Genomic DNA, 17,585 nt, shown 5'->3' on the forward strand with positions numbered 1-17,585 from the left:
ATGTATATATATGTATATATATAGATATATATATATATATATATATATATATATATATATATATATATATATACATACATATATGGGTTTATATCGGAACATCGAACGCAGACTTCATCGAAGCTGATATCATCAAAGGCTGAAACATCGAATTTGGGGGAAAAAATTGTGGAATGCAGATGAATGACAACTTGCTCCATGCAGGAGGCAGGACCTCCTGCACCCCATGCACCCCCTGCCACTTAGGTATACCACTCCCAAGATCACACTTTGCTGCACTACAGTGCAGAAATGGAAGATTTCCATTTCCTAAACTGTAGCGTGATCTCGCAGTTGCTATATTTAAGTAGCAGAGGGTGTGGGGGCACAGTGGGCTTGCCTCCCCTGCCTACACCCTTACAGTGTGATGTCCCCATCTGGACCTATCATTGAGAGGGATTCGATGTTTTCAGTGTTTGATGATGACTGTTTGATGATGTCAGCTTTGATGAAGTCTGCATTCGATGTTCCGATATAAACCCTATATATATATATATATATATATATATATATATATATATATATATGTTTACCATCAGTAAATCGAACGATATGAAAATAGCGTGGATTCCCAGTTTCGACATACTAAATATCGCCGGTAGATGTGAAAACTGTGCTGTAAACCTAGTCAGTGCTTTAGAGACACCAAGAGAGGTAATACAAAACATACCTACGATATCAGATGTAATCTCCACACTTTGGGATCCACACAACGGGCAAACTATGACATCCATGTGAAATGTCCACAGAAGGATTTCCTAAATCATCAACATCTGCAGTATTGTAATGAAAGCCACCGGTGCAAATAACGTACACTTTCCCTTTCACCAGAACATTGACATGATATGAGATATACACCATGAATGCATTATAGTGTAAAACATCGACTGTAAACAGTGATAGTACCCATTAGAATGAACAATGCTGAGCTACTATGTGCAAAAACCCTCTAACCCTTAAATCATCCCTCCTACCCAACAATTCTATAAATCAAGCTTTTTTATTCACAAGTTTCCTCCTCTTAGGTGTTGGTGGAATACCACTAGTTAGTCTACTTTTGCCTCCACTCTATTTTGTTCCAGCTGCATGGCATGTAACACATCCAATAAGTTCAACTTTGACTTCCCAATAAACTTCTGAGTCGACGGTGCCACCCTTCTGCAGCATTCTGGCTCTTCGGATATCGAGACCACAGGTATCCCATTGATTCCAGAAATTCATATCAAATAACTGAGGCAAATGTTCCAGTGTATTGCTAAGCATACAATATCTCCTTGGTCTCCCCAGTACATAATTTTCCCTAAAGAACCTTGAAAGAGGCTTAGCATTATCAGGCATATCTGCTTCAATTTCAAGCAATGCACCCTCCACATACTCAGGATCTATAAACTCTAATGCTGAAATCTCCTTACATAGTAGAGCAAATGGGATTGATTTACCAAAGTCTGCTGCAAGGTGTAACCGCTGTATCTGACACCAAACAATTTAACATAAATGGAACCAGCAATCCTTTGTAATGCTACTACTGAAATGCGTTTGTATAGCATTTACTGCACCCTTCTCAAAGTCACTCAGAACAAATTTAGGAGTTAAAGTATAGGTATACCTAGAGCACAAATTGCATACACATTCACAAAACATATTATAACATGCTTCTGACTTGGACAGGAGTATACCGTACAGTACAGGAATGACTTTACTAATGCCAGCTACTTCTAGTTTACAATGGACAGTGTAGATTTGCTTGCACTCTGAGGTACTAGGATGTAAGGTAAGATGTAATCAGAACTACACATAATTTCCAGATTGTTTTCAGTAGTGATAATGACACAATTTCTGGCTGGTGATGCAGATCCTGTGTGTTCTACAACAAATTCACCATTTTTAATTGGAAGTTGTCTTGGCATCAGATCAGATAGATTGATGATATCAGAGACTATACTTTTCCTTTTACTTTGCCTAACTCTGCAGACTACCTGCTTTAATGCTTTAATGCCAATGTATTTGGTAATACATTAACAAAAGTGTAGGTGTATCAGCTAAATTTTCCAAGACCACTTTACAAGGGTCTTCAATAGAGGTTTGTGCCCTTCTCTTCAATCTCTCCCTCACATCAAGTACTGCAGCTCTAACCGAATCTGGACCATGTCAATGCCCTGTGCTCTTTAATAGTTTGTGACCATCCCACTACCTGTTGTTATACATCGTCCTTTACATTTGTCACTTAGCTTTCTACTGCAACACCAGTATATTTTGTCAGTGAATGTTTTCTCTTGGATATACTGATAGCCATCTATACATAGCATAGGTTTTCTCTTGTGGCTTTGGATTGTTCCATACGTTTCACCAAGCTTTCCCAGAATATGTACCATTCATTCCTGGGATGTTGATGCGGTGCTACAATAAAGATTACATAGCCACAAGTCCTATTTCCATATATATTTCATTATACACATATTATACAATATGGTAGCATACTGTAGTTACATACCTTGCCATTTTGTAGTAGCACTTTAGTAGGTTCTGTAATCCAGTATGTTTGCAGCTTTAATGGTATGTTATCTCCACTGTTCTCTTCATGCATGCATTTACTGTTTGTAGGGTCAACACTGCTGATGTTACTGACATAAGTGGACAGTTTGGAAGGTTGTAGTGCATACTGTTGAATTTGGTACATCGATTCGGCATTTCCTAGTTGATCACACGGCAGTCGATATTCTCAGCTGTGTGGATTTTGTATTTGATGTTCCGTGGGTCAACTATGCATCTTTCGACTTGGTGATGGTAAACCTATATATATATATATATATATATATATATATCTGTATATATATATATATATATATATATATATATATATATATATATATATATATATGTATATATATATATATATATATATATATATATATATATATATATATACATGTATGTATCTATCCCATTCTGATGCTCAAAATCCCATATAATCGAAACTCATTTTCCCGAGATGAAAATCCTGAAACCTTGAATACCTGAATGGTGAATTTTTCACAGACTAAGCAAATATTTGCCCAATATGCCCTTTTTCTCCACTCTAGGCTGATCCCAGAGTTGGTATATATAATTAGGGGGGTGTGGGTGGCATAGACCCTCAGCTAGGTGAGTTTTTACTATATTGTCACCTCACAGCAAGAGGTTCTCTGGTTCATTTTTCATCTGGGGTGCCTTTTGTGTGGATTCTGCATGTCCTCCCTGTATTCGTATGGGTTTCCTCTGGGTACTCCAGTTTCCTGCCACATTCCAAAGGCATGTGTTCTGGAGTGTTTCTCCTCAGGCCTCCTCTGAAAATAGGCTCTGTCTGGACTTTCCCTGTCAACAAATGTTGAATAAATAAATAAATAAAAATAAAAACTAGTTGCAGAGAAATTATATGAGAATACAAATTACAAAAAAGACTGTTGTCATAACTTCTTATGTAAGATCCATGTCAAAGATCACTTTGCATTTTTATTAAAATAAGAAAACAGGATCCACGTTGGTATTGCTTGTTTAATCCATGGTTTACTGAGTAAAAACAGGAGATGAGTGTTTTTCACCCTTGCCAGACCATTATCTGATTTAAGTTATACATAGTGGTAACAATGCATATGTCTCTCTTTTCCATATATAAAGGTCATGTAAATTCTAATGAAGGCTTTAATCCAAGAACACTTGAGACTTTGGAGTGATTACGTATCATTTTATCTGCATATTTTTTGCTACCTTTAGCTAATTCCGCCTAAAATGCCAATTTTTTAGAGTTTCTATGATTTAAAATGCTTGTTTCAGCTACATATTGTACTTATTTTACTGCCTGCACTTTAACAATGTCATGTTTGTGTTTAAATTACCTGTTTAACTGTTGTAGACTACACACTCAAGTGTGATAGCCATTTCTGTGCATTTAGTGTTTTTTTATTGTAACTGCCTCATTTTCTGAAAAAACAAGCAAAAAAAATACTTGTTTTCCTGCCTTTCTAAGATAGTATAGTCCAGTTTTCAGGTTAGTGCTATATTCAGGGCTGTGTTACAAGTTTCTGTGTTTGCCCATACCTTACTTGGATAGAAGGAAGTTTCTCTGTTCACCTGTGAGAGAGGAGACCTGAGCTTTGAGCAGCTTATCTCTCCCTGGAGGAGTGGTTTTAGCCCAAAATTAGTAATTTATTGGCCATTTTGGGCTAATTTCTATTGCTTTCATTTTCCTGTTATAAAACCCACGTTTGCGAGGTTTTTGTGCTTGTATACAGCTCAGCAAGCTCCTGCCTGGTGCCCTGCATAATTCTGCAGTAGCAGAGAGAGACAAAAGCGAGACTTTGGAGTGATTAAGTATCTTTTTCTGCATTTTTTGCTGTCTTTAGCTAATTCCACCTAAAATGTCGATGTTTTTAGAGTTTCTATGATTTAAAAAGCTTGTTTCAGCTACATATTGTACTTATTTTACTTCCTGTACTTTAACAAAGTTGTTTTTGTGTTTAAATTACCTGTTTAACTGTTGTAGGCTACACACTCAAGTTTGATAGCCATTTATGTGCATTTAAAGTGTTTTTTTTTGTATCTGCTTTATTTTCTGAAAAAAAAAACAAAAAACAAAAAAAAAATACTTGTTTTCCCACCTTTCTAAGCTAGGATAGTCCGTTTTTTAGGTTAGTGCTGAATTCAGGGCTGTGATACAAGTTTCTGTGTTTGCCCATACCATATTTGGGTAGAAGGAAGTTTCTTTGTTCACTAGTGAGAGAGGGGAGATTTGAGCAGCCTATCTGTCCTGGAGGAGTGGTTTCATCCCAGAAATTAGTAGTTTATTGGCCATTTTGAGCTAGTTTTTCTCACTTTCATTTCTCTGCAATAAAACCCGCATTTGTGAAGTTTTTGCACTTGTATACAGCTCAGCATCCTCCTGCCTGGTGCCCTGCAGAATTCTACAGCAGCAGAGAGACAAAAGAGAGACTTTGGAGTGATTAAGTATCATTTTTCTGCATTTTCTTGCTGCCTTTAGCTAATTCTGCCTAAAACGCCGATTTTTTAGAGTTTCTGTGATTTAAAAAGATTCTTTCAACTATATACTGTACTTATTTTACTGCCTGCACTTTAACAGTCATTTTTGTGTTTAAATTACCTGTTTAACTGTTGTAGGCTACACACTCAAGTGTGATAGCTATTTTTGTGCATTTAAAGATTTTTTTGATCGTAACTGCTTTATTTTCTGAAAAAAAAAAAAATATATATATATATATATATATATATATATATATATATATATATATATATATATATTTGTTTTCCTGCCTTTCTAAGCTAGTATAGTCCAGTTTTCAGGTTAGTGCTGAATTCAGGGCTGTGTTACAAGTTTCTGTGTTTGCCCATGCCTTATTTGGATAGAAGAGGTTTCTTTGTTCACCTGTGAGAGAGAGAAGCTTTGAGAAGCAGCCTATCTATTCCTGGATGAGTGGTTTCATCCCAGAAATTAGTAGTTTATTGGCCATTTTGGGCTAATGTTTACCTCTTTCATTTCCCTGCTATAAAACCCACATTTGTGAGATGTTTGCACTTGTATACAGCTCAGCAATCTCCTGTCTGGTGCCCTGCAAATTTCTACAGCAGCAGAGAGAAAAAAAGAGAGACCTTGGAGTGCTTAAGTATTATTTTTCTGCATTTTTTTTAACTGCCTTTGGCCAATTCTGCCTAAAATGCTGATTTTTTAGAGTTTCTGTGATTTAAAAAGCTTATTTCTGCTAAATAGTGTACTTATTTTACTGCCTGCACTTTAACAAAGTTGTTTTTGTGTTTAAATTACCTATTTAACTGTTATAGCCTACACACTCAAGTGTGATAGCCATTTCTCTGCATTTAAAGTGTTTTTTTATTGTATCTGTTTTATTTTTTGAAAAAAAAAATACTTGTTGTCCCATCTTTCTAAGCTACTATAGTCCAGTTTTCAGGTTAGTGCTGAATTCGGGGTTGTGTTACAAGTTTCTGCATTTGCCCATACCTTACTTGGATAGAAAGAAGTTTCTCTGTTCACTGTGAGAGAGGGAGCTTTAAGCAACCTATCTGTCCCTGGAGAAGTGGTTTCAGCCCAGAAATTAGTAGCTTATTGGCCATTTTGGGCTAATTTCTATCTCTTTCATTTCCCTGCTATAAACCCCACACTTGTGAGGTTTTTGCACTTGTATACAGCTCAGCATGCTCCTGCCTGGTTACCTGCAGAATTCTGCAGCAGCAGAGAGACAAAAGAAAGACTTTGGAGGGATTAAGTATAATTTTTCTGCATTTTCTTGCTGCCTTTAGCTAATTCCACCTAAAAGTTTTTTTAGGCTAAAATACCGATTTTTTAGAGTTTCTGTGATTTAAAAAGCTTGTTTCAGCTACACATTATACTTATTTTACTGCCTGTACTTTAACAATGTAATTTTTGTGTTTAAATTACCTATTTAACTGTTGTCAGCTACATACTCAAGTGTGATAGCCATTTCTGCGCATTTAAAATGTTTTTTTTTATTGTATCTGCTTTGTTTTCTGAAAAAAACAAAAAAAAAATACTTGTTTTCCCATCTTTCTAAGCTAGTATAGTCCAGTTTTCAGGTTAGTGCTGAATTCAGGCCTGTGTTACACGTTTTTGTGTTGGTCCATACCTTACTTGGATAGAAGGAAGTTTCTCTGTTCACCTGTGTGAGGGGGGAGCTTTGAGCAGCCTATCTGTCCCTGGAGGAGTGGTTTCTGCCCAGAAATTAGTAGTTTATTGACCATTTTGGGCTAATTTCTATCTCTTTCATTTCCCTGCTATAAAACCCACATTTGCAAGGTTTTTGCGCTTGCATACAGCTCAGCATTCTCCTGCCTGGTGCCTGCAGAATTCTATAGCAGCAGAGAGACAAAAGCGAGACTTTGGAGTGATTAAGTATCCTTTTCTGCATTTTCTTGCTGCCTTTAGCTAATTCCGCCTAAAACACCATTTTTTTAGAGTTTCTGTAATTTAAAAAGCTTGTTTCAGCTGCATATTGTACTTATTTTACTGCCTGCACTTTAACAAAGTCATTTTTGTGTTTAAATTACCTGTTTAACTGTTGTAGGCTATACACTCTAATGTGATTGCCATTTATGTGCATTTAAAGTGATTTTTGATTGCTATCTGCTTTATTTTCAGAAAAAAAACCCAAAAAAAACCCCCCAAAAATATACTTGTTTTCCTACCTTTCTAAGTTAGTATAGTCCAGTTTTCAGGTTAGTGCTGAATTCAGGGTTGTGTTACAAGTTTCTGTTTTTGCTCATACTTTACTTGGATAGAAGGATGTTTCTCTGTTCACCTGTGAGAGAGGGGAGCTTTGAGCAGCCTATCTGTCCCTGGCGGAGTGGTTTCAGCTTAGAAATAAGTAGTTTATTGACCATTTTGAGCTAATTTCTATCTCTTTAATTTCCCTGCTATAAAACCTGCATTTGCACGGTTTTGCTCGCCGGGCAGCGTCAGTTAGGTAAGGTATAACTATTCTTGGCTCCACAAAGTCTACTCTTCAATTTTTCCATTGGAACTAAACCAACTGTCAACTTAAGCACTCAAACCATTCATTTCTCAACCCGGCACTTGCTCAAACTCATAGCAAGCACTAAGAAACCTTATCACTAGACCCCACCTATACTGTAGAGAAGGACAAGGCTCTTTATTCCACCTTACCAGACAATCAGTAAAACAGTTCACTGTACCTATCCAGGCATGTCCAAAGGGCAGTTTCAGGTGTACTCTCTGGTCCAAGTGGTGAGTCTGGGCATTTTGTAGCAATGTTACAACTGCCTCATGTACACAGACAACCCTCTCCTCCTACCACCAAACACTAATACATGTGAGAGATGCAATTATACAGCCAAACTGGAGGCTAAGCTCTCTCAACCCAAGACTGGACCAGACAGTCAAGAGGAGAAGGAAATCACTTGCATCACAACACCAGTTTCACACAGACCTACGAAACCAGCACTGGTAAAAAACACACATAAATACAAAAAAACATACTCAAAGGCTGTAAATAAAAATCTGCAAAAGCAACAGAGACCCCCAAAGCAGACATCCAAGCAACCTCCAACCCCAGCATAAACCATGAAACACATACTTCACAAAACCAGTGTACCATGCAATCACAGCCCTTAAGGCAAAATAACATACCTAGCACACTAGTAGTAGGTGACTCTATAGTCAGGCACATTGACATCCCACTCACTAGGCTGAACAATGGAAGGCTACTGTTATCTGCCTGTCGGGTGCCAGGATCAGCGACATAACACAAGCAATCAAGTCACTCCAGAACAAGTACAAATACAACTCTGTCATTTTGGTGTGAATGACCTGAGCTGTACCTCCCTGCACTACATGAAAAGAAAAATGGAGGAGCTCTCTGATCACGTAGCTTAGGTCGGTATGACCCTGACCCTGAGTAGCATCCTGCCCTCACCAAGAATGATACCACGGTATAAAGAAAAAATTATCAATTTCAACAATTGGCTAAGCTTCTGGTGTCATTCAAAGGGGATCCAGTGTCTGTCAGCCTGGGATGACATGCTCAACAAGCCACGCTGCTTCACTAGAGATGGCTTGCACCTGTCACCCATAACCTTTCAAATACTGGCCAAGGCTCTTGCCACCCACATAATGCCTTTTTTAGGCAAGACTCAAAAGACATACCCACCACCATAAATAGCACAAGTAACAAAAAAACTGAGGGTAATGCTACTCAATGCCAGATGTCTAATCCTCAAAACGCATGCACTCGAGACACTCCTCAGTATGGAGAAAATCGATATATGTGCAGTAACAGAAACCTGGTTTAAGGCTCCAGAGACCACCCCAGCACTACCAGGCTACAACTCATACCATACATTTCGGCCACAAAACCTGGACTGAAATACAAAAGGTGGGGGCATATCCATATTCACCAAGGTTACCCACACCTCCAAGTTAGTGGCACAGCACAATGCTTCAGAGATCATCCACCTGCAACTAACAATGGGCAAAACTGCAATTCAAATTTTAGCTTACTACAGATCACCCACCATGTCCCAGGACCCCCATTCCACATTTCTGGAAACACTGGGAAGCATAAAAGTCCTACCAAACACCCTGATATTGGGTGGTTTCAATTACCCAAACATTAACTGGAAGAACTACTCAAGTACAAACTCACTTGCCCAACATTTCCAAGAATTTATAAACTCAAACACCCTGGATTAACTGATTAACACCCCCACCAGAGGTGACAACATATTGGATCTGGTCATCACCAACAGGGGCGATCGGTGTTCCACATCAGAGGTCAACTCCTCGCTGGTTAGAACTGATCATAAACTAATCACTCTGGATATCCACATTCCTCCCCTGAAACTACCCTGAAAAACTTTTCAAAAGCAAACTTCACGTTACTTAAGACCAAGGTGGAAAATTTCAAAGCCCCCGTGCTATAGGATAACACTGTGCAAGATGCAGAATCCTTTACTAATGCACTCTACGGGCACCTACAAGAATGCATGGATAGTGCTATCCCAAGCAAAACCAAGACTCACTCATCCAAGAAAAGAAAACCAGTCTGGTGGGCCCCTGCCATAAACTAGCTATACAATAGAAGGAGGAAACTAGTACAGAAAAGAGTAAAATCCCAAGAAGGGAAGACATCCCTGATCAGTATCAGCAAGAAACTATGATCCCTCATAAAATCATCCAAGGCTAGCTTTGAAAGAAAAATTGCCAAGGACTCCAAAAATAACCACAAGGCATTATTTAGCTATGTCAAGAATCTAAGTGACAATTCTCAGATCTGCTCGGAGTTAGTGCAGAATGGCACAAAATACACTGAACTGACCGGCATCACCAACATCCTGGCAGACAGGTTCAGTGCAAACTTCACCCCCTCTCACCCCCAAAAGGGCCCATAACTATACCAGAAGAATGTAGTGCCCCTGAAATCACAGGCAGTCAGGTTAAAACAGCCCTCTCCAAAGCCAAAAACACAGCATCAATGGGACTGGACAGTGCCCCCGTCTGCATCCTACATGAGCTCCAAGATGAAATAACCCCTCACCTAAACACACTGTTTAAGCTCAGCCTCTCCACAAGCTATGTGCCAAAAGAGTGGTGCATAGCAATGGTTATTCCGCTCCACAAAGGTGGAACCACAACAGACCCTGGAAACTATCGCCCTATAAGCCTGAATAGCTTGGTCTGGTAACAGAGACATTGGGTACCTCCAAACATTGGACCCTACTCAGTTCAGCTTTGTTAAGGGCAGATCATGCCTCCTAACCCTGGTGGACTTCTTTGAGACAGTTACCAATGCTATAGATGAGGGAAAGGTGGTCCACACAGCCTACCTAGACCTCGCAAAGGCCTTCAACACCATTCCTCATTCAGGTATTATAGACAAGCTCACCAGCCTGAACATGAACCCCTATGTCATGAGATGGGTTGCCAACTGGCTCATGGACAGAACCCACATGGTAAGAGTTGGGGGAACTAGGTCTGACTCTAAACAGGTTACAAGTGGCATTCCCCAGGGCTCAATTCTAGGAACCCTCCTGTTTGGCATATACTTTTCAGAGGTACAGACAAGCATAGAAGGACTGTGGCTGACCAAGTTCACTGGTGACTGCAAAGTGGGGGCTATAATTGACTCTCTGGCTGACACAGACATCCTCCAAGAGGGTCTCACTGAGAAAGGCACCTGGTGTCAAAACCATGGCCTTAAGCTAAATGCCAAAGAGTGCATAGTCATCCGCTTTGGAAAAAACAAAGTACCCACAAACTACCACATAGCTGGCAGCCCCTTAAATATGGAAGACGTAATAAGGGATCTGGGGACCCAAGTAGATAGTAACCTCTCCTTTGATAATCACATTGCCAAAGTGGTTAGAAAATCCTTCTATGTGGCCCACCTTATCACAAAAGGGTTTGCATCCAGATCAAAAGAGGTCATTGTGCCCCTCTATGCATCACTCATCAGACCCATCATAGAGTGCAATGCCCCATTTGGGAAGTACCTTAAAAAACACCTGAAACAGATGGAAAGACCACAGAAGTACCTCACCAAGAGGATCACTGGCCTCAAACAGATGCCCTATGCAGCTCAACTGAACTCAGTTGCATACCGCCTACTCAGAGGTGATCTCTGCCTGATATACAAGGCCATGTCCAACCCAGAATTGATGGACATGCTCCACATAAAGAAAACCATATCTCCTCGAGCCACATGGTCTAGGGATCTAAACCTCACCACAACAATAAATAGGACGTGCTGGAGGGATAGATTCCTGTCCCAGAGACTTCCCATGCTCTGGAACAAGATTCCAATCTACATTAGGCAGTGCTCCTCACTAACCCTCTTCAAGAGAAACCTTGACGAGTGGATGGGAAACAGAAAGTTTACCCCGGGGATCACTTCAATGGCTCTGCTGGACAGAGGCACATGGAAATAATCTAAGGGGGTGGCGAAAGCCAATACTTTCTGGTTAGGCTTATAAGCTTATAAATGCCTTCGGGCAGATAACCTAGTAACTACCTATGAACCTATATATGTATATATATATATATATATATATATATATATATATATATATATATATATATTTAAATTTATATATGCGGACTGCATGCACATTAACAAATCTATAGCTGAATGAGAGGGTGAAGTCAATGGGTGAATTTGCCATATGTCTGCCTCAAGAAAACTGTAGCTAGTCTAGTATGCAGTCATGAATTGTATGCCAATATGTTTAGGGCTGTGTGGTAGTTGTATGAAATGTACTTCCTTTGCGACAATTATATTTTAGAAAGAATGCTTTTTGATTGTTTGTGACAGGTTTCTGTTGTCTACTGTTTTTGTGAACATTTCCATAGATTTGTTTAGTCATGTAGTTAGAGTAATAAAGTAAGGGGTTATGGGAAGTGTAGGGTGCTGTCCATCCTGCAAAAGCACTTTGTTTAAAATGTATGTTGGATGCAAAGCTGTCTTGTATAAAGTGTATGTAGGTGTTAGAGAGGTATTGATGTGCAGTAGTACTCCAGTATTTTAAATGCATGCAAACTGGAATAATGTACTTTTCGATGTGTGATGTATGAGTATTCTGTGATATGCTGTGCTATTTGTCTGAAATTTGTAACTATTCTGTAACATGCATGTATGTGGGATGGAGTGGGGGTTGCGTGTGTGTGTTTCATTTAAGATGGCAGTCTTTCTTCCTCCTCCACTTGCATCAGATGGCATCCAAACAGGTTACAAAACAGGATATACTAATGTATAATTGGTCTGATAAGAGTTAGTTAAAGGTTTGAGTTACCTTACCAGCATGACTCACCCCGCCCCCCCCCCCCCGCAATGGAGGATCTAAGTCCCAGTTCCTGCACTTCTATCTATGCATGTACTTTTCAAAATATTTCTTTGTTGCATTAAATTTTACATTAGTGGATTGTATCATTTCATGGCTGCCTTGCTGACTGACAGAAAGTTGAGAAGATCCCAGATTTTATTAAGGGGTGAATTACCTCACTGGCATGACCCACCTTCCTTAGAGAATTGCTTGGGCAAGCTTTAGTCCTCTGAGTCAATGTCTCCTTATTTAAAAGTATGCTTATACTTTCTAAAAATATTTATTACTTGTGTCAAATGTTGCATTACAGGATCATATAATGTCTTGGCTGACTCACTGACTAACACAACGGTTTAAAATTTCCAAATTTCACTAAGGACAGTTGTGGAGATGCATCATTTATAACAGCACCAGATCTGTTGAATTTATTTTCTCACAAGTCAACAAAAATCATTGAATGGATCATGAGAACCAGCTGCAAGAGATGTATAAATTATTTGCAGTGACACCTTGAATTATATACTTTGCACTGCACTGACCTTCAGATTACTGGATGCAGTACTCGGAAAACAGAGTAGGAATCACTCTATTTGTGCTTTGAAATTATGTAATACATTGCAGAAACATATTTTATGGAACTGGCAGTGACAGAAGCAGAAATATTAAGGTAAATGCAGCATGTTCAGGTTTTCTGTTGTAAAAGGGATATGATTACTTCTGTTGGTAATTAATACAGCATTATCTGAAGATACTGACCTTATACAGGGTAAGGTGAATTCTCCACCATGCTAATTTTTAATTAACAATTGCAATTTTCTAGTCATGCTACATGTAAAATGTTGCTAGTATTGTTATTACTGTAAAAGGAAACAAGGTCATAATGATCTTACCAACAGAGCAGAGTATCTGGTATACAGCATTGCACAGCTCTCATTACAGTGAGCAGAAGTGCCCATCACCCCTGCAATTTAGCTCACTCCTTCAGAGCTAGAAATTATAAAAGCTCTATTTAGGTATGACTCAATATTATGTGTCATATGGCTGAGTAAATGAAGAAGATGATAACTCTTCCTCTAAATCTAAGGTATTAGAAATTAGATATCCAGTACAGCAATGCATAAAAGCTTTAAACATAGCCAGCTGTTATTGTGTTGATATACTTTTCTTTAAAATGTTGACAATTTCTGAATAACTCTGTTATTTACAGCATGACGTAAAAAGTAACATGATGCACTGCTTTTAAATTCTAGTACCTTCAAAATTCAGTGTAATTTTATTACCTGAAGCACTTTGACTGACACTATGGAGCAATTAAAGAGACAGTACACTGACTAGTACTCAGGTATTTTAAAACTGCTAATTGTTCTGATTGGAATCTGGAATATGCTTTCACTTTTTCATTGTGTTAATTAAGAAATAATTTAACTACCTATACTTAATGAGATTTTTTTAAGTAATGATTTCCTTGAAATGTGGTGTAGGTAGTTTAATTTTCTTCTGTTACTCAGCAAAACTGCACTGTTCTTGATTTAATATCACAGTGTGACAGGTTAGAATGAGAAGAGGGCCTTTGGGCTTAATGTTTTTCCCACATCTTATTAATATTTTTATAAATTAAACTGCATCAGAGTTGGAGGAAACTGCATGGCTTACAGTAAGTGACTGAAATATCAGCAGTGTGGTAAGCATACCTGGAAAGGGGGCTTGAAGAACCATTTACAAAGGAAAATAGAGGATGTTTTATGTTGTGACATTGTTAAACAGGCCAAACAAACATTCCTGAGCTGGTGCCACAGCTTAGAGCTTTCAGCTCTCATTGTGCATCAGACAACCAGGGTTCAACTAATCAGCTTGGGTAGTGGGGTATCTGACCAGGCAGGAATGACAGTGAGTGGCTAAAAGTGTCTTACCCAATTGTGAGGGAGGTTATTGGTAGACTCCTCCTATAGGGGAACAAACTCAGGAAGGCCCAGTAGTGCAACTTCATAATGCGGAGTTAGATTCATAACTAGATTCCCCAGGTGCTGAAGGTTTGGTAGTATCGTACTGGCAGTGAGCATATCAGGGCCTCATGAATGAATACTGATACTGCATTTGTGGTCATGACTGAAGTGCTTAGTGTATGGTGATTGTAGCAAGCTGCCTTTTAAAATTTTAGCAGACTTGCTACTGTTACATGTGCAGAGGAGTGGAGAAAAACTTTTTCTTTTTCATTCTTTTTTTTGAGTTGAGAGAGGGATGCACCATATTGAGGATTGATATAGGGTTCCAAATGAGGCAGTGTGAGGCCATCAAAGACTCAATCATATCTCTAGGTGAGCATCCTGGTGTGCAGAAATATGTGCTCACAGAAGGCTCTAAGCATAGGAGGCCTTGGCCTGCCCTTGTCAGGTAATGGGAAAAGGAATTAGGTGCATAACTGTCAGTCATACATAGGTTGATTTTCTACATTACTTTCAACCATTTAGTTGTAGGATCCATTGAATCATTGTGGGATGTTAGGGTAGGAGGAATAGTGAAATAAATACACTAAATTGGGAAGTGAAGGAATCTGATGATTATGCTAGCAAGGGTGTAATGCCCCTTCATTAAAACAAAGCAGCTTGTTATGCACATTCACATGATGCATAGTTTTGTGTGTGTGTGTGTGTGTGTGTGTGTGTGTGTGTGTGTGTGTGTGTGTGTGTGTGTGTGTGTGTGTGTCTGTCTGTCTGTCTGTGTGTGTGTGTGTATGTGTGTGCTGTGTGTGTGTGTGTGTGTGTGTGTGTGTGTGTGTGTGTGTGTGTGTGTGTGTGTGTGTGTGTGTGTGTGTGTGTGTGTGTGTGTGTGTGTGTGTGTGTGTGTGTGTGTGTGTGTGTGTGTGCATGTGCATGTGTGTGTGTGCGTGTGTGTGTGTGTGTGTGTGTGTGTGTGTGTGTGTGTGTGTGTGTGTGTGTGTGTGTATGTAACTTTATATACACTAGTCATAGTAAAAACTGTTGATGATGAGTTTAAATGCACACTCTACAGTAGTAAACAGTAAAGGTTTGAAAGTTCCCTTACCCATAGATCACAGTCTGGCTCTATCAAAGTCTGGCAAATGGTAACACACAACTGCTTCTTTGAACCTATCACACCAAGGGAATGTCTTTGGACCTTTACTTTTTAATATCTACATCAGTAGTATTTATACCTCTATAGATAATGTTACAATTATTCAATATGGAGACAATTCCAATTTAAGATGCACTCCAGGCTGCCTAGCTTAATGTCAAATAACAAACCAATCCTCCCTGTATGCAAAAACACATTCCCCTGGATTCATTAAACTCTTTGCAGGAATAGTGTTATTCCTGCACAGAGCAGATTGTGCCCTTGCATATTAATGAAGGCATGCCGCTGTATTCTTCACATGGACACAATCTGTGTATGAGTGCAGGGGGTGTGTCTGAGCATTGCTCATACAGTACACATGCCACTTGCACTCTAGAATTGCTGTACGGCAATCTCAAAGCAGCTGAGAGTGTCCGTGGACACTGTTATCATAATATATCAGTGTCCATGGACAAAACACACTAAAAGCTACACAAAAGCACAGCCCCCTACAATGGTCCAGCACAGATAATGTCCAGAATGGTATGCCAGTGTACATGCTGGCATACCAAATACGTAACCATGTTCCTGAGAGGAACATTTAAACCAATTCCCCCATGTATAATGCAGTTGTCCAGGTATCCTGCCCTAAGATTCAGAAAACAATGTGCATTCCCCTACAGTATAAAAAAAATATAACATATGTTTATTTTGTTTTCCATCCCCAATAAAGTATAAGCATAGCTGAGTGGATGTACATCTCACACAGCTGTGTATAACATAGCTGAAACATCCAAAGGAGCTAAATAGAATCATACAGCCAAAACAATCAAAGTGAAGGAGCGTAGTAGTTAGAGGGTTTTCTGCGCATGCAGTCATTCACAGTTTGAGCCCCTATGAAATCCATTCATTTTTATACGTGACAACAGCACTAAAAGTATCTTTATTTTATAAATAGGTAGTGAATAATATATATTTGTTAACCAGAGTAGTGCAGCAGTTCCAAATGTGAGGTGTCAGTGTAGTGCAGATGTGAAACTCTCATATAAACACAAGTGTCCATAGAGTATAGCCACAAAAGAGTATAATGTAATGAAAGCACATAGGGGGATGTTATGGAAGGGAAACATACATATCATAAAATGTCATTAATAAGGAATCAACTCCACAATCCTGATAGTCCATAAAATGAAAGCTGAACAACAGCTAAATTGTGCACAGCTATGCTTAGCCAGAGTAAGAATTGCTTACATTTGTATGCATAGCAATAATTAGCATAGCTAAGTGGATTTGCCCACTGGTAAGGAGTGCTTGCTATGTCTAAGCAATGCTTATTTTATCTAAGTGGGTTTGCCCGATGCTTAACCTAGCTCAGCATATTCAAAACCGTCCAATCATGGCAAAGTGCAGGAAATCAGCCCTATTTAAAACTCTTAGTCAGGAATACAGCCCATAACCAGTTGTAGCCCATCACTGCAGCTGCTATGGCTGGTGTTGGTGAAGGTGCAAGCTTTTGGGTGCAGTGCTGGGGCATTCAGGAGTCCAGGGTCATGGCTGGACTCCTAGTAAAAGACCATGAAGGGGACTGCTGCAGGACTAGTACCAGCACTCTCAATACAAAGAGAAGGACTGGGACTGTCTCGCAAGTGATCTCACCACTGCCACTGACATCCCTTGGACTGGTAAGCAGGTCTGACACCACTTTGCTGACTTGAAGCATAGGAAGAGGGAGCTCTTGGACCAGTGGGTCCAGGATGCATGGGCAAGGAATGTCCCAACTGTGTCTAAGTATCAGTATCAATAAGTGCTTTCCAAGGTCCAGCCTGTGTATGTGATGGATAGGTATGCATAAATGTTTCTGTATCTCCTGTACAGCTGCAGATGAGGGGGCTATGAACACGGATGCCCACACCAGCAGGCTGCTAAGGCAGCATCGTGAGGCTGGTGAGTACAAATCTAGCTTGTAGTATTCAGGGAAAATAAATAGAAAGGAGTAGAATGTCACCTGTCAGTATTTAAAAATGGGTATGGTTTGTACTTAATAAATGAGACATTAGCAGAGTAACAGTGGTGTACAGGGTATATATCAATAAAAGTGTCAGTACCTGTCAGTAAAA

Source organism: Protopterus annectens, chromosome 7.part0 (genome assembly GCF_019279795.1).
Source record: "Protopterus annectens isolate FY-2018-M chromosome 7.part0, PAN1.0, whole genome shotgun sequence".
Lineage (NCBI taxonomy): Eukaryota > Metazoa > Chordata > Ceratodontiformes > Protopteridae > Protopterus > Protopterus annectens.